The sequence below is a fragment of the Delphinapterus leucas genome, chromosome 6 (genome assembly GCF_059928025.1).
Source record: "Delphinapterus leucas isolate spDelLeu-1000000601 "Yukka" chromosome 6, BTC_Dleu_Yukka2, whole genome shotgun sequence".
NCBI classification, from domain to species: domain Eukaryota; kingdom Metazoa; phylum Chordata; class Mammalia; order Artiodactyla; family Monodontidae; genus Delphinapterus; species Delphinapterus leucas.
Window position 1 is genome coordinate 17,359,913 of NC_143134.1, and position 18,909 is coordinate 17,378,821.

Here is an 18,909-nt window from a genome sequence, read left to right on the forward strand (position 1 = left end):
TTTACCAAGATGGAGGTTATTAAATATGGGTTTGCTTAGTGTTTTTAGCTTCTCAAGTTCTACACATCTCTGAGCCACTGCACATTCTTCTCTTCGTCTCATGGCAGAGGAAGATGCATGCTCCTCTTCAAGGTCTACTTCTCCACTTGTGCCTTTGATCTCATCACCCCCACCCTCCCTCTTTCATTTTCTCAACTCTCTCCTTTCTTTCTTGCATACCCCTTCTTTTCCCTGTGCCCATGCAATTTACTCTATTTCACTGATTTTATGATGCACATTTCCTCATTATTATAATCTCTAAAATCAGGTACATCTTATAATTGGTGGTGTCTGAAAATTAACTGGCAGTGTCCTCCCTCCACCCACGCCCACCCCAGTACATAAACTAAAGGTGTGTCATACAGTCAAAGCCTTCTTAGGTTTGATGGAATACGGTAGCTGCTAAGACCTAGAGCTCCCGTTTCAGCTACAGCTCAATTGCTACTACTACACCTCATTGTGGTAACTCCTCTTCCAAATTACTGCAAAGCCTGTGACCGACACTCTACTCCCTCTAATGTCTGATTAATATTCCTAATGTACATCTCTAGTCATGCCACTATTCTGTTCAAAAGTTTTTCAAGATTTATTATAGAGGTGTTTAGAGTTCTCCCCCAAACTACCTTTGCATCTTTATCTGCTGCTACTCTCATACAGGCATGCTACAGTCTAGGAAAACGGAATAGCCTTGTCAACCCCCTGCATCTCTGTGCCTTTCTCCTACCAGTATATGTTTTTTGCCTCCCTGCCCCCAAACCATCTTGTCTGTCTTTCACAGCATTGCTCAAATATCACCTCAAAGGTAAATAATTTCCTTACCCCATGAATCCCACAGCATTTCATCTGTTCCTCTCTTACACCTTTTTCATCTTGTATTACAGTTATCACTGTACACCTCTCTGACTACACTGAAAACCACCTGAGGCCAGGGTGCCAAGTCTGACTCATCCCCACATGCACTCCTCATTGATGATATGCGCTCCTCAGTAACAATGGAAAAGTCCCCACCAGCCCAGTGTAGGGGCCTCCAAAAGAAATGGATGTCACTGTAAATGAACTGTTGACCATCAAGGGTGTAGAGTTACTGCAACAGGGTCTTGAAGGGTACATACTAAACTGTTACAAGTGATGATTATCTCCTGGGAGCAAGAATGCTGGGGGCGGTGGGTAGAAGAGAGGGAAGTATTGGTGGTAATTAAGATCGGTTTTCACATTCTGCTTTGTATACTTCTCTGTTGAATTTCTGAAATGAACATATGCTATTTTCATAAATTTCTTTTTAATAAAAGAACTTTGGGAAAACATTCAGACAATTAAGGACTAGTTTACTGATTAATATAACTCCATAAACAATTTATGTTTGGAAAGTATATCTGGATCGGCTAGAAAATATTAGGTTTGTGATTGCCATTCTAGTGACTAACAGAATAAAACCGTAGTATTTCTGGAAGTTAAATAAGAATTGGCAGTAATTCGTGGCATATATGATTAATGAGTTTAAAAGTTTTTAAAAATCTTATTTAATTTGTATTTTTAGGATTTAACTATATAAAATAAAGTCAGAATAAAAATAAATTGGTAACATCTTCTAAATTAAAGACTCAAGAATATAATTCACTAACTATAGTTCTAAATCTCTAAGCCTGGCAATTAATACTTTCTTTTCTGTTAAAGACCTATTATTTTTATAATTAAGAAATGTAGGCCTATTGAATATTTCAATTTTCATTAAAATGTGCTACCACAGCTGGAGGTGTGTACACTGGGCTGTGAGCACCACTTTTCATCTTTTTGTAATGTTTCAATGTTTAAAAAATATTAATTAAATATCGATAGTATAATCTAAACTGATAAAATGATATATTTTAAGATACTTCATGGTAAATATTTAAGTTTAAAATGTAATAGTTAAAATTCTTTTGCAAAAAAATTACGAAGCTCTTAAAGCTTTCTTCTTGGTCATGGTGGGAGGGGCGGTAGACAGACACACTGCACTGATGTAAAGTGGAAGAGTTTTTACGAAAGACAAAGGTAGGCCAGGAAATAAAATATGCAACAAATAAGTATTACATGAGTATGTACTTGAGTAGACGTAAGTTCAAAACATGGCCCTGACCTTAACAATATACAGTTCAGTTGAAGACGTCAGGTTTAAAAAAGTTAAACAATAGGAGTTAAAGAAACGGTCAAAATAGTATAACTGTGACAAACCAGAATACATCTAGCTGCTAATTAACTATATAAATGATACGTTAAATAAATTCAGGTTAGAGAGATATCTCTATGGACTGTGCTGACCTGGGAAAGCTCACTGATTTGGACAGGCTTCTGAGGGATGCAGAGGCCCCAGGCATCGGACAGGAAAGGGCAAAGTTATCAGTAAAGACAAAAATATAAAGGTAGAAAAACCTAAGATGTGCCTGGAAGACAGAAGGCAACTAGTAATGCAATCTGATTAGACTATAAGGATTATATGTAGGGTTTGCCTGAAATAGTGCTGTTATCCTGGATTATTAACAAACCCCCCTCTCATTCCCCTAAAGTATCCCACTTAGACAATAAATTACATGGTCACCCCAGGACCACATCACATTACTGACTTATCTGAATTTAATGTTAACTAAAATCCCTATGTCTTTTTCACATGTGCTCTGTGTTCTGGATATTGTCAAAACAAAGGAAGCTGAATCAAAGAAAATAATAACTACGGTTTCTATCTAGTTACTTACAAGAGGAGCTATCTAAGCCCAAGGAATCTGCTTGGCATGTAACAGACATTCAGTAAGTAAGTGTCTGATCAAAAGATGGGTGAATAAATGATACATGAAAGAATGAATGAATGGAAGTAGGAAACAGAGGTGAAAACAGAAAACAGTGGTTTCAGTTAAGGCTTTTACTGAAACCAAGAATACCTCTTTCAGGAGAAAGCTAGTTGGGGTCTCACCATACTGTACACCGTCTTCTCTAGGTATATTCAGATATAGCTGAATACAATTACATTAGTATAGTGTTTATTTTTCAACTATACACAACCAATAGACTATCAAAGAAGGTGGGAAATAGGTCTAATGACTTCAATATTTAGACATAATTAATCATTCATTTAGTCACCCCCAAATGTTGACTGAGTCCTAGTTTATACCAAGCAATTGGCAAAATGGTGGCAAAAGATGAACCATGCAAAGCCTCCCAGTGTAATCACTGGGGATGTATGTATGTAACAAAACACATTATGAAGTCCACTGTAAAATGGACTGTATTAGTGGTATGAATGTAGTATATGGGAGTAGAGAGGAATCAACATTTCTGCACGCTTCTTGAAGACAGATCACAGAGGGTGGATAAAGTGAAATAACCCAAGGCAGAGGAAGCAATATGTAAAAGAAAGGGAGTCATGAAAGACCTTAAAATGTTCCGAGAATGAGGAGTTCAGTGTGGACGAAATATACATGAGATGGGGAGACTGGGGATCAAACTAAAGAAAAATATTGGGTCCAGTTTTAAAGAGTATGATAGAGTTTGCACTTAACTCTTTTGGCAACTGGAAGCAAAGGTTTTTAAGCAGGGGTATTTATATGATCAAACTTACTTTGTAGGGCAGTATCTCTGGTGATACTAGAGGCAAAAGCCAGTTAGGAAGCCGTGGTAACAGCTGAGGAGAGGATCTGAAGTAGGCTAAGGCATGGAAATAGAGAGGAAAGATGAGATTAGAGACATTGCAGGGGCTTCCCCGGTGGTGCAGTGGTGAAGAATCCGCCTGCCAATGCAGGGGACACAGGTTCGAGCCCTAAGTCTGGGAAGATCCCACATGCCGCGGAGCAACTAAGCCTGTGCGCCACAACTACTAAGCCTGCGCTCTAGAGCCCGTGAGCCACAACTACTGAGCCCGCGTGCCACAACTACTGAAGCCTGCGTGCCTAGAGCCCGAGCTCCACAACAAGAGAAGCCCCCACTCGCCACAACTAGAGAAAGTCCACACGCAGCAACAAAGACCTAATGCAGCCAAAAATAAATTAAAAAAAAAAAGAGAGCGAGAGAGACATTTCAGGATGGTAATAAAAATTCAAGACAGCCTCGCTTCCTGGGTTTAGGCACCCCCTCCCTGCCCCATCACCAAAAGAGACAGCTTTAGGAACAGTACGCACTATTCATTATTCACCTTCAAGCATTTTAAGCTTAAGTTATGTCAAAGGAATAGATATTTCTACTGTTACCAGGTGGATAAATTGTAGGAGAACTTGGTTCTAAGACTCTAAAAGGGACCTGTTTCTGAAATATACTTCTTCTGTCCCATATAAGAATGTTTATAGCCCTAGACATTTTATAAGACAAAAAAGGGAAACAGATGTAAACAGGAATCTACAGGTAGTAATATAAGAGTGATAAAATAAATCCTAAGGGCACTGCACTTTTATAGACAAAGGACATTGTCAGCTGAGTGATCAGTGAGTAATCTTCACAGAGGGAAACCAAATGATCGCTTTGCAAGACGCTGACAGCAAAGACTTAAAATGAAAAGTGGAAAAATAATTTACATGAGATGAGAAACCATAAGCTAGTAACAAATTGAAATGTCCTTGAGGCACCTTCATTTCAGTAACACTAAGTCTATAAAAACTGCAGCCAGAAAGTTCCTCCTATTGTGTCTTGGTGAGCATATAGAAGGCAGGGAATGGCTCTCTAAGCAAGGGATAATGCCATGTAAATGAACTTCTTTTCTTCTTCTGTGCCTCTAAGTGAACTATCCCTCCTGAAGAGATATTTAAACCTCACCATTTTAGTAATTCAAAATAAGGTTTCAGGATTGTCATACAGTGCTCACTATCTACAATCCAGTGTGCATTTCTTCATCACTAAGTAAAATTACTGGGTAGAGGGCAGGAAAGAGAGTAACATTAAACTAAAATACTTAGGAACCTAATTGTCCCATCTCCTCTCTGAGAGCATCTATGTGTTAAATGATCTTCAGCAACAAACAAAATATTTTAAAATTTTCTTTTTTTGGGGGGGTTGTTTTTAAACAACAGAGTGAAGGCAGAGATGAAAAAAAATGGGAAAAGTTTCTTTAAGTACAGCAACTCTCCTTTGTTAATCCATAAAGGTCTAAGGAAGGAACATCCTCAGTTCACTTACACACCTGGACAGTGATATCCTACATTTTATCCAAAGATCTCAAAGCCCCTCTGATACTAATCATACCTAAAAATATCCCTGAAAAATCATCAGGGGTCAGAGAGAAATAAGAGGGGCAGAGCTATAAATCAGCTATGCATACGACTCTTCATCATTCACTGTGGACTTCGGGACAATAAGGGACTTTGAAAGATTATTCACCGATCAACTTCCACATTTGAGAAATAGAGACAATGACAAGCTTACACTTAATAAGCTCCCCAAAGTTACAGAGCTGGCTAGCATTACAGACAAGCTCCTTAACTTCCAGGCCCATGCTCTTTCCACTCCTGCTTACTAAAGAAGTCGCCGGATGTAGTGGGTTGAAGAGTGTCACCTGAAAATTCATGTCCACCTGGAACCTCAGAAAGTGATCTTATTTGAAATAGGGTCTCTGCAGATGTAATTTTGGGAAGGATCAAAATGAGGTCACGCTGGGCCCTAAACCCAACGAGAGTGTCCTTACAAGAGAAAAAAAAGAACACAATCAGAGAAGACAATGAGGAAATGAAAGCAGACACTGGAGTGATACGTCTACAAGACAAGGAATGCCAGGGACCGCTGACAACTGACAGAAGCTAGAAGAGAGGTGTGGGAGGGTTTCTACCATCAGAACCTCCCAAAGGAACCAACTCTGCTGACACCTTTTGTTCTAAGCCACCCAGTTTGTGGAAATTTGTTATGTCGGCCCTAGAAAACTAATACTCTGGGTAAACAGAATCAGTACAAAAAGAATGGATAGTCTTAAGAGATACTGTGATTCAATTATCATAACTTGATGGACATTATTTCACTATAGAATACACCTGGCAAGTAGACTGGAATAAGTAGCTATTTCTGTAAGTAAGTAGTCTGTCAGCAGCTGAATAAGGCATTCTTTGAAAGTCTGGTCAAATACAGAAAAATTCTAACTTCAATTCTTTTTCCTCCTGTAACCCAAACTGGGCTGCTATCCTTCTTTTGATGCTTAACACTGTCCTCCATTTGAACAGTTTTCACACTAAACCCCCAATTAAAAGCTTTATTAACTTTTTTAGATTGGCTACTTCATGATAATGGAGCTAAGAGATTGCTGTATTCATCTGTATCTTTACAATTAGTGCAGCGTTGACTTTTTAAAATCTTGGAACAGTAAGTACAGATAAATATTTCTGTAATACAACAGAGATTATCAATATTAAAAAATCTGCTAAGAGATGTATGAGAAAACAAGTACACTAAAACTATGGTAGAATCTAGGTGATAACTGTAAAATTCTTTCAGCTCTGCTGTACATTTAAAACTTTTCACAGTAAAATCTTGGGAAAACAGTAATTGGTAACATTAATAAGATGATAAGATGCTAGGAGCATCTCCATTAAATCAGAAACAAGGCAACAGAGCTCACCATCCCCAATACAACCTTTACTTTTGTTATAATTTAATGTTTTTTCTGAAAGTCTTAGTACAATAAGGCATGAAACAGAATTAAGAAACAAATTGGGAAGGAGAGCCACAAAAATATCAATTGCATATTATATTATACCAAGAAAGCCAAGGGATAAATTCAAATTGCCTCAGAAGTAATCAATCAGATGGTTGGGTACGATACAGGCCAACAAAAATATCAAAACTTTCCTACGCATCAATAATAAGCAATTGGACAACCTAACAGAAAAAAAGGCATCTATTCATGAGAGCAAGAAAAATGAGAAAATAAAAATGTCTAACAAGAAAAATATAGAAACCATACAAAAAACTAAAAAATGTTACTCATTTTGCTGATAGGTATAAAAAAGACACAAGAAATGAGAGGCATATAACACATTCCTAGATAAGAATGAATAATATGACAATGTCATTTCTTCCCAAATTAATTTTTAGGTTTAACTTCAATGAAATTTAACTTCAATCACATATTTTTCTTCCCTCTTTTTTTTCTCAGTGGGAGTGTTATGAGTCAACAATACTATTTGAATGTTTGCCTGAAAAAACAGATGAAAATGGTAAGAACATTTTGAAAATGGTAATAAATAGGCTCTCTCTCTTGTCAAATATTGTGAAATTATATGATAATCAGAGCTGTGGTTCAAGAATTGTTGATAAGATCAACAGAACTAACAAATATAATAACTTTATATGCAAGAAAGAAAGAATTTTAAATCTAAGAAGAAAGGGAGAATTGGCTATCTGGAAAATAAGACCAAACTAGACCTTCACCTTATAAACCCAATATTTTATGGCTAAATGTAAAAGAAAACATCTGAATGAGGAAGCATATGTGATGGAGGCAGTCACACAAGAATAAAAGCACTGGATTTATCTATATTTAAATAAAAAATAAATTCCAGGGCTTCCCTGGTGGCGCAGTGGTTGAGAGTCTGCCTGCCAATGCAGGGGACGCAGGTTCGTTTCCTGGTCCGGGAAGATCCCACATGCCGCGGAGCGGCTGGGCCCGTGAGCCATGGCCACTGAGCCTGTGTGTCTGGAGCCTGTGCTCCGCAATGGGAGAGGCCACAACAGTGAGAGACCCGCGTACCGCAAAAAAAAAAAAAGAGAAGTTTAAATGTAGACAAAACTAAAACAGTGCTTTTCACCTACCAAATAAGTAAAATGAAGCTGATTTTCACTCACTAAGAAGATTACGGTATGCAGGGAAGGCAGGCTGTGGTGACAGGAGCAGTGCATGCTCAAGGTCACTGTTGGTGATGCGAATAAATTCAGCTTTTTGTAGGGAGCTGGTAATATAGCCAAACATATCATTATTCTTAAGACAAAAGGTAAGAACAAGGTTGTCTGAGTCAGGACTATTTAACAGGGCAAAACTGGGAAGACTTTAAATGTCTAATAAAATAATAATGGTTAAATATGATTATGGTATAGGCATTTGAAAAAAAAGAAGGAGCCATTTTAAAAAATCATGTTTTCAAAGAGTACAAAGAGTACATCGGAAAATGTCAGTGAAAAAAAGTTTACAAAACCAAATATGAATTATTCTAATTGTGTTTAAAATACAGATAAGATAGAAACACCAAATGTACATGTACCAAAATATTTTAGTGGTTATTTATGAATGGAAATATTACTTTCTTCTTTATACATTGTTTTCCAAATAGTTTACAATGTGTTACTATTAATTTTCTAATAAAAAATGTTACCCCAAATAAAAATAAACTGAGTTATGTAATATTACATAAACCTAACTCTGATTAATTTTATAACTGCTTTTCAAAATACTTTTCTTTCTTTTACCATCCCTGTATCTGTTTACAAACTGGCAACATAAGCAGTTATGAAATTAGGACCTGAGCTAGCTACATGCAGCTGTCAACACAAATGTCCAACTGCAGGGGACTGGGTAACAAATTATGGTATATTCTTATACAAAATTCTTTTGCTTAGAAAGATATACATATATATATATATAACAGAAAAATGGCGAAAAAGAAACATACCAAAATGTTAATGATTATCTCATTAAGCGCATTTTAATTTTCCTCTTTATATTTTCTTGCATTTCTCCATTTTTTATATAAGTATGTGCTTATTTTGTAATTAAAAAGGCATTATTTGAAAATAAAGTTTGCTGTCCCAAAGCATGAACAAAATAGAACTGCACAAAATTATTTTTAAATAATAAATTTCTTAGTTTTTCTTAATGTGTTTTGGCAACAAATTCACGCTTTAAACATCTGTTTTGCAAACACACTAAAGTATGACAAACAAAAGATGTTCTACACTAATGTATTTTTTATAAATAAAAGTTCACTTTTAATTCTACAGAAATAATGGCTCCCTCTAAATCAGACTTTTGTAAGGTTCACATGACCTTCCAAGTAAAAGCTAAAATATGAATGAGTTCTATTATAGAAGAAGCTGTAAGTTTTCGAGACTTTGCCGCATCTTATAGAATAGAAAAGCCTGTGAAAAGGGAAGGCTTTAAGTGGAAAAATTAGTATTGGCCTATGAAGAGATTAAAGGATTCAGATATGAGAAGTTGAATTTTAGAATCCCAATTCATAAATGCAATGGAATCCCATAACACCGTTCATTACACATGGTTTTAGATACACCACACAGTAGATCCTGACAAAGAATGAAAGGAGACTTGACTTGCTCAAGGTCACACAACCCAGAACTCAAGTTTCCTGACTGAGTTCACTGGCTCAAAGGGCTCACAGGAATGGTGGTCATTATTTAGCTATGACATAGTATTGTTTCAGACTTCCTTTAAGACACAAATCTCTGTAGCAATCAATCACCTAAATCAACTCCTATAAATTTCACAAGCGCTCCCAGAAGCAAAGATGTGACAGCAGTAGTAAGATACCCATGACAGCCCCAGGACCACAGCTGCTATACCTAGGGGCTTTTTCCTCCTGGGAAAGGAAATCTAATTGCTCTGGAGACAACCATAACAACACTGAGGTACCTTTTTTCCCTGGGCAGAGGAGAACTTAATAAACTCTAGGACTTCTCCTTTGAAACACAACATCCATACACATTTAAAGACTATGTATATAGCACAGTTAATCTACTGTAGAAGAGTTAGTAGGACCTCTTCAGACACTAGCACCAAAAAAAGCTTCCAAGTCCTCCTCAGGATGGCCTTTCTTCACTAATGTAAAAAAGAAAATTCGATACACGATACAATTATGGATACCATGTATGAAACGTGCCCTAATACAAAATTTTCATCTCCCGAGGTCCTTCACTGCAAAGATTCTGTTTAAATGTTATATTTACTTGCAGCATGCTAACCGCCACTAGACCTTACTTGCTATTTAATAAATAGATTTCAAGACTAACAGTGAATTTAGGAACTGAGTTTTTAATACATTTTAGCCTATCACTAAGCCTTAGAAACAACACAGGCTTATCGTTTGTCCAGTGACATGCAGCCCTAAATGAAGTCCTACCACAGTAGAGATTTGGTGTGAGTTTTATTACTACTTGACAATATAGAGCAAGTTTTCCTTCTAATATGTATTACCCTTTTAGTCATCAGTCTTTCTATGAAGACTGTGAAAAGAAGAATGGAGACAATGTTTTGAAGTCATCAGGCAAAACAGTAAAACTGACAAATTCTAACCACCTTAAAGAAAAACAACCGAGAAATGGTATGGTATTTCTCTTGAAGCATGTCTCTTGATTGCATACCACTGAATTCATTAAATGTTTGCTCAACCCTCCATTTTATTTTAATAAGAAAAAGAACATGCACAAGAGGGCAGTGTTTGGTTTTGCTGGTCCATGGATTTCCTAGTTTCCTAATGAAACTACCGAATGTGAGTGATAATTACGTGAAGTTCATACCAGTGGAAACTGTGGTACCTTGGAGAGTGAACTGCATCTACCAGAACTTACACTGTCAAAGCAAGAAAGCTGGTATGCCCCTTGCTGCCTCTGCTTCTGGCTGGAAGCAGCTGTATCCTCCCCTCTGTTTTGACAGCCTTTGCTAGTAGGAATTAGGTTTACAAAAAAGATTTGTAAGGTGACCTGGAATTAAGTTTCTTACACTTGGTGTACAAGTTGTCCTGAGGCAGGGAGCCTGTTTTTAAATATAAAGCACTGAATTATAAACTGGCCACTTACCAATCTGACACTACTGACCAACAGTTTACTATAATATGAAGATCAGTAGAACAAGACTGATAAAAATCAATCTACTGTCTCCTGCATGGTTTTTTTTTTTATGATTAATACTATGCTTCTGCAAAACGACTACCTCTACCATAAAAGGATATGGGTCTGTATCTAAAATGAGAACTTGTCCTCCTGGGGGAGGTCTCAACAAATGGCAAACCAAACATGGCCAACAGCATAGATTCTTTAGAGAATCAGAGGTACATTGGTTGGAGATTATTCTGATACCTCCCTGAAGAGGGAGAAACACAATACCTTGTACTTAAAGGTACTTGCTACTCTCTCTTAAACCTACTTTTTAATCTCCTGTGTTATGGGTTTGCTGCTGTTTTTAGTTTAGTCAAACTACCCAGGATATACATAAATGACTGCTAACTGCCTTTTAAAAAGTCGAATTAATTCTTATAACACTTGACAAAAAACATGCTATTTACATTAATATTGCCAGAACTGAAAGGTTATCTTACCAATTGTGCGCAAGATAAATAAATTTCTTCACAGTGATACAAGAGCAAATTTGGGATATAGTCATATTCCAAGGAAGGTATTTTGATGACAAACTAAGGTTTCTGCCCCCAGAAAGATGATAATTATAGGATAGTCTCAAAACAGAACTATAGGTCTGTCTGGCCTTTAAGTGGATGACGTGACAAAGTAGGAACCAATAAAACAGAATATTTGGATGAGGCACTATTATGATTGAGATTTCTATGGTACACAGGTTTTCAAAAAGACCACTTTTAGATGCTTTCTATCACTGAAATTACACGGTGCATGCACGCTTCTTCAACCAAAAGGCAACTAAAACAGAAGTAGAATATTTACCCACAAGTTCATATTCTACTAATTTGAGATCTTCAAACATCAAACACTTATGCAAACCTTGGTACACGCTATGAATGTTTAGTCTATCAACAATGATTTCCGAATGCACTATTATAAGGGCCATATCTGTCTTGTTAATCACTGTATCCCAACCAGTGTCTAGCATAAGGAGTGGTATGAAGTAGAAGCTCAATAAACATTTGTTGAGTTTATAAAAGAAAAAGCTCACTCATTTTCTGTGAAGATTTTCTAGTTGGTCTATAACCTGGTCTCCATCAGTATTAATATTTATACTATGACGTGTATAACTCTGCTTCTGGGATGAATCATATCTTTATTGGTGACTCCTCACATGCAACACCAATACTTACCAAACTACACTTCATGTCTTTGTAAACTGTGGCCACAGAACAACATGAGGAACATGGGGTCTTTGGTCCTGTTTAATTAGCTCAGGAACTAGAGAAATGAGGGGTCTGTTGTTTGCACAAAATGAAACTGCTGGCATATCTTCTATACAAGGATGGGGAGAATTTTTAATCAGCCTCAAAAAAATGGTGATAATTTCTCTTTTGGCTATTTCTGTTTGACCAAAAGGGAACCAGGAAGTATAATCTGCCAATTTTAAAATGCATTTAAGGACAGTTCATCTTCTTACTGGCTATGAGAAATGGATTGGGATAACTTTACCTGTCAATAAGTGGGAAAGTTTTGTTGTTTTTTTCCTCAAATAGTCTAATGGATTGAAATGAGGTCATGTTCAGGCTCCTGCTGTCTTAAATAAATGTTAAGAACTTCCTTCTATTTGCAGAGATACAGGAGGTGTAGTTCATTATGTTCCACCTGAGTCATTCCATAAGGAGTATTAAAGACCGTTAAACTCTTTTTAAAATTCATCTTCCAGCATCCATTAATTCCAAAATTTATAATGTATTCTTGCAGCATTTTCTATCCTAGGCTGGCAATGACATCAGAAGAGAGGGAAAGGAAGACCAGCTTGCCAGGGGTTGCAGTGACGGCAAGGCGACCCTTAGACTTTACAGGACCCAATTCCACTCCCACAAAGTGGGTTTTGTGGGGGAAAAATAGTACAGTGATCAGGCTAAGGAAAAACGACATTGAGGCCTTGAAACGTAATTTTTCTGCTGTTTCTGAGTCATTTTGAGTGGATCACTTTAAATTATCGAATTATTGTTTCTTGCTGAATTGAATTGAAGGCCTTACAATTTTAACAAAATTAGAAAATACTGTATTACTCTACCCCCACCCCAAGTCTAATATGTCTGGCAGGGGAGATGGGCGACACCACTTCCTAATTTTCTTAAAGTTGTAGGGTCTTATTAAATAGTCAATTCAGTCAAGTTCAAGCAACGCTTACTGATGTCAGACTTTATGCAGAGCACTGTGCTAGCCTAGGAACCCGTTGGGTGTAACCAAACCCTTGTCTGCAGGGGAACATAAACTACGTCACTGAAGTACCAGGTAAAATTTACTCAACAGATGGCGAAATAATTCATTCTGGTAAAGATATAGCTCAAATTTTCTTCCTAACAATGCACTGCTATAACAGAAACCAGTAGGAAAATTGGATTCTATAATTTTATAATAATCCACGTCAGCAGGGGAAAAAAATGGGTCAAAAATGTTTAAATTGAAAATGGCTGGAATTTCAACGTATTTCCTTGCCACAGAGAAAAGGGAATATCATTTAGGCTCCTATCTTTAAAAAGGAAGACTGAGAAGATTTTCAAAACAATTTTTTTCTTTCTTTTTTTTTTTTGGTCACGCGACTTGTGGGATCTTAGTTCGCCGACCAGGGATTGAACCCAGGCCCTCTCAGCAGTGAAAGCGCAGAGTCCTAACCCCTGGACCACCAGGGAATTCCCAAAACAGTTTCAATTTTTTAATCCCAGGATGTTTTACAAATATTAGACACAAAAATCTACCTCTACCCTCCAAAATAATTTTGAGTCCCTGTCATAAAAGAACTATTATCAGTGCTTTATATGTGAGAGGAAAGTGGCAAAAACAACCTAAAAAATGTCTTAAGAGATTTTTAGAACAACCATATTTCGGCATGGATGCAAATATGAATGCTTGAGAAAGACAAATGCTACAACTGTGGCAAGACAAGGGTTTTCTACAATCTGGATACAACCTACTTCCCCAGCCTCACTTCTTGCCTGACTAACCATATACTCCAGTTACCTGATTTTTCATGCCTCTGTGCCTTTGCATATACTGCTTCCACTGCCAAGCATGTCTTTCTTCCTTTCCCCAACCCATCAAAATCATACTGCTCTCCAGGACCCAGCTTCAGTGTCACCTCGGTGTTGTCTTCCCTCACACCACTCTCCTCTATGTCCTACTGTACCTGGTGCATATCTCTTCTGAGTTTCTTTAAACCCGACTCTTCCACTAGACTGAGACCTACCTTATCTTTAAATATGCTTCAGCACTCGTGTAGTGATTGGCACACAGGTGATTAATGACTTTCTTTTGAGTAAAGAAAGGCTAAATAGACACTTATTGGCTGAGGCTTAGGAATACAGAAAATGGTAACTCTTCAGAAAATTCCACTTGAAGGAACCCAGAATTCTTTTTGAAAGTTCTTATTTGTTTAGTAGGAATATATTTGTTAAACACCTACTGTGTGTGTCACGTACCACAGGTAGTACTTCACGTGCACCATTGTTCAGTATTTTTCTTATTTATGCATGTATGGCCTTTGTTGCTGCACACGGGCTTTCTCTAGTTGCAGGGAGCAGGGGCTACTCTTTGTTGCAGTGTGCGGGCTTCTCTTGTTGTGGAGCACAGGCTCTAGGCGTGTGGGCTTCAGTAGTTGTGGCTCACGGGTTCTAGAGCACAGGCTCAGTAGTTGTGGCGCATGGGCTTAGTTGCTCCATGGCATGTGCGATCTTCCCAGACCAGGGCTCGAACCCGTGTCCCCTGCATTGGCAGGTGGATTCTTAACCACTGCGCCACCAGGGAAGCCCCATTGTTCAGTATTAAATCACAGCACTCCTATAAGATAGGTTTGATTATTACTGTCATTTTATAGCAAGGAATTTGCCTACGGATACACAGCTAGTGAGTAAGACAGTTGAGACTAGCACCCCAGTCTTTGTAACTAAAAATTCTGTTCTTCCATAAATGACCCAGAATTGCCAAAGCAATCCTGAGGAAAAAGGACAAAGCAGGAGGCAGACTTCAGACAGTACTACAAAGCTACAGTAATCAAAACAGCATAGTATTGGCACAAAAACAGACATATCGATCAATAAAACAGAATAGAGAGCCCAGAAATAAACCCACACACCTACAGTCAATTGATCTTCCATAGAGGAGGCAAGAATATACAATGGAGAAGAGACACTCTCTTCAGCAAGTGGTGCCGGGAAAGCTGGAGAGCTGTATGTAAATCAATGAAGTTAGAACACACCCTCACACCATACACAAAAATAAACTCAAAATGGCTTAAAGACTAAATATAAGACATGACAACATAGGAACTTCCCTGGTGGTCCAATGCAGGGGGTCCAGGTTTGATCCCTGGTCAGGGAACTAGATCCCACATGCTGCAACTAAAAACGATCCCACAACTAAAGATCCTGCATGTTGCAACTAAAAAGATTCCACATGCCACGATGAAGATCTCACACGCAGCAATGAAGATCCAGCATGCTGCAACTAAGACCCAGTGCAGCCAAATAAATAAATCAATTAATTAAAAAAAGATATATTTAAAAAAGAGACATGACACCATAAAATTCTTAAAAGAGAACATTAGCAAAACATTTTTGGACATAAATTGTACCTATGTTTTCTTAGATCAGTCTCCCAAGGCAGTAGAAATAAAAGCAAAAGTAAACAAATGGGACCTAATCAAACTTAAAAGCTTTTTTACAGCAAAGGAAACCATTAACAAAATGGAAAGACAACCTACGGACTGGAGAAAATATTTGCAAATGATGTGACCAACAAGGGCTTAATTTCCAAAATACACAAACAGCGCACACAACTCAGTAACAAAAAAACAAACAACCCAATTGAAAAATGGGCAGAAGACCTAAACATACATTCCTCCAAAGAAGACATACAGATGGCCAACAGGCACATGAAAAGATGCTCAACATCACTAATTATTAGAGAAATGCAAATCAAAACTACCAAGAGGTACCATACCATCTCACAACAGTCAGAATGGCCATCATCAAAAAGTCTACAAACAACAAATGCTGGAGACGGTGCAGAGAAAAGGGAACCCTCCTACACTGTTGGTGGGAATGTAAACTGGTGCAGCTACTATGGAAAACAGTATGGAGGTTCCTTAGAAAACTAAAAATAGGGTTGCCATATGACCCTGTAATCCCACTCCTGGGTATACATCCAGAGAAAACTGTGATTCAAAAAGATACATGCGGGACTTCCCTGGCAGGCCAGTGGTTAAGACTTCACCTTCCAATGCAGGGGGTGCAGGTTCGATCCCTGGTTGGGGAGCTAAGATCTCACATACCTTGTGGCCAAAAAACCAAAACATAAAAAAGAAGCAATACTGTAACAAATTCAATAAAGACTTAAAAGAAATAAAGTTAAAAAAAAAAAGATACATGCACCCCAACACCCCAGTGTTCACTGCAGCACCATTTACAGTAGCCAAGCATGGGAACAACTTAAATGGCTATCGACAGAGGAATGGATAAAGAAGATGTGGTACATATATACAATGGAATACTACTCAGCCATAAAACAAGAATGAAATAATGCCATCTGCAGCAACCTGGATGGTCCTGGAGATTACCATATTACCTTACTTCACTTACCATAAGTGAAGTAAGTCAGACAGAGAAAGGCAAATACCATATGATATCACTTATATGTAGAATCTAAAATATGACACAAATGAACTTATCTACAAAACAGAAACAGACTCACAGACAGAGAACAGACTTGTGGTTGCCAAGGGGGAAGTGGTGGAGATGGGATGGATTAGGAGTTTGGGCTAGCAGATGCAAACTAGTATATATAGAATGGATAGACAACAGGGTCCTGCTGTATAGCACAGGGAACTATATTTGGCATCCTGTGATAGACCATAATGGAAAAGAATATGAAAAGGAATATATGTATAGGTATAACTGAATCATTTTGCTGGACAGCAGAAATTAACACTATGTTGTAGATCAAGTATACCTCAAAAAAATAATTTTTAAAAACAATCTGTGTTCTTAACCACTATATTATCAGAAACAAACAAACAGAAAGACAAAAGCTAACATAAAATGTGCAAACTATTTGACATTTAGGGAAAACCATTTATTTAAAAGCTTTATTGCTGCTCCCAATCTTTATCTTTGTATGTGTATTCCTTTTTCATTATTGTAATAATGCAATTTTTCTTCTATCGCTTAACATTATTTCATTCACGGTTTTCTTCGAATTTACACAGGCCACATCCGTTACTTTACCACTACATTCCATGTAATAACTTAGCAGCTTGCTAAAAAGCTATCATGGTTAAATGTAAAGAAGTTAAAAAAAATTCACTGAATTTCCTATGCAAAGTCACTATCTTGGTCATACACGTGGTCTCTGATCCCAGATATGAAAAAGATATTTTCTTTAGCTAGTCCACTCAATTCAGCAGCAACATAACAAAGAAGAAAATAAGATTTAAGTTTCTTTGCAGCTGTAAAATACTAAAGAAAGTTTTACTCTTAGAGATAAAATGAAAAATAGGAGAAGCAAATTTTTTTCTCAGCAGTGAGAATGCTTTTAGTTTTTTCATTTTATAAGGAAAAAGGAAGTAATTCTCATTACCTAGACTGATAAAAGGTAGGTGAACAATGATTTCTTTGCATTTTCAGGCTGCAGTACCCTTAAGGTATTTCATTACTATAAACAGAGAAATTGAGGGATCAAAGTACAAGCTGATTGCCAAACAAGGTGCCAAGATAAATTATGGGGAGATATATATATATATATATATATATATATATATATATGAATGACGTCCTAGATAACTGGTCTTCTCATAGAACTCAGTTATCATGGAGGTGATTTTGTTCTTTGAAGTTAGTCTAGTCATTCATGTAGTTATACAAAGCACCAATTATTTTTCAAAGATTTACTTCTAGGGTGAGAAGATTTTCCTAACAAAAGCCACAGTCTTAAAGGGAACAAAGGCTCCACACATAACAAGAAATTACTTAAAATCATACAGCAATGCAATTTTGAGAATTATAAGGGCCCTTAGAAATTATATAACATTTACTAATTCTTTGAAAAATAAATATTGATTAATTTGCTTTTTAAGTGAAATAGAAAAATACTTCATTCAGTAAGTTTAAGAAAAACTAAAGCATATACTGAAGTTTTACATTATGATCAACTAGGAAGCAACTAAGAAGAACAGAGGTGGGAGGGTAGGAAGCATACTTAAAAGAAAGTGTGAGAAGAAGAAAGAAAAACTGAATAAAAATTTTTCTGGCAAACTAAAGAACAGAAAGTGAGGAACCTTGAGGAAGATATAGAAAGGAGTTTAGGAGGGAAAAAGGAAGATTAAGAGGGCCTGAAAGAAAAAAGAGATGAATAAAGAAACACAGACAAGAAGACAGTTAAATGCAATAAGGACTTTCCTTTTATTCATCTTTGCATCCCAATTCTTAGCATACGGCCTAGCACATAGCAGACACTCAATAAATGTGTATCTAACAAAAAATAAAGAAGAGGAAGAACAGAAAAGATCAACATTATGCTTAAAAAAAATTCTATGGTTCATATGGCTATGGGTTCAAAATAAGCAACTTAAACTCATTTCTTCTGGAGTTTAGCCAAGTTAATTAACTTCTTAGTTCTTGTTTTAAAAGACAAACTGTTTGAACTAGATGATCTTTAGGGTCTTTTCCTTATTCTCTGCAGAAATGGTGACCAAATACAAGTAAATGAAATCAAGGGAAGGTCCTTAAATGTTGCTTAAACCGAATCAGTGGTCAGCAGATGCAATTTATATATTTTTGTACAACAGAGGTAAAATGGTCCCTTTATTGTTCACATGGCTCAAGCTGTCATTCAAAGAAACATCTGGATGGGTCTCAATCTCTCAGAAGAGCAATATTACAAAAGCATTTATAAGCATTTCTGCTCCAATATTTTTGTGGTTAGGTGTAATCTTACTGAAATGAGAAGAGTCTCTTACTCCATGGATTTCTGTATAGTATGAATGATACCAAATGATACTGGGACACT

General features: G+C 37.0%; 2 protein-coding genes across 16 annotated transcripts in view; one reads left to right on the forward strand and one right to left on the reverse strand.

The window, feature by feature from the left end:
* KIF13B (kinesin family member 13B) overlaps positions 1–18,159 on the forward strand; it is a 230,857-nt gene extending 212,698 nt beyond the window's left edge. For 6 of the 7 annotated variants that reach the window (XR_016393491.1, XR_016393487.1, XR_016393486.1 and 3 more), the window contains one exon: positions 1–18,159. This exon is cut by the window's left edge. The gene's annotated coding sequence lies outside the window, so the exon portion shown is untranslated. The other variant, XR_016393488.1, reaches the window with a different exon arrangement.
* HMBOX1 (homeobox containing 1) overlaps positions 1–18,909 on the reverse strand; it is a 174,890-nt gene that overhangs the window by 9,314 nt on the left and 146,667 nt on the right. The gene's annotated exons all lie outside the window — the stretch shown is intronic.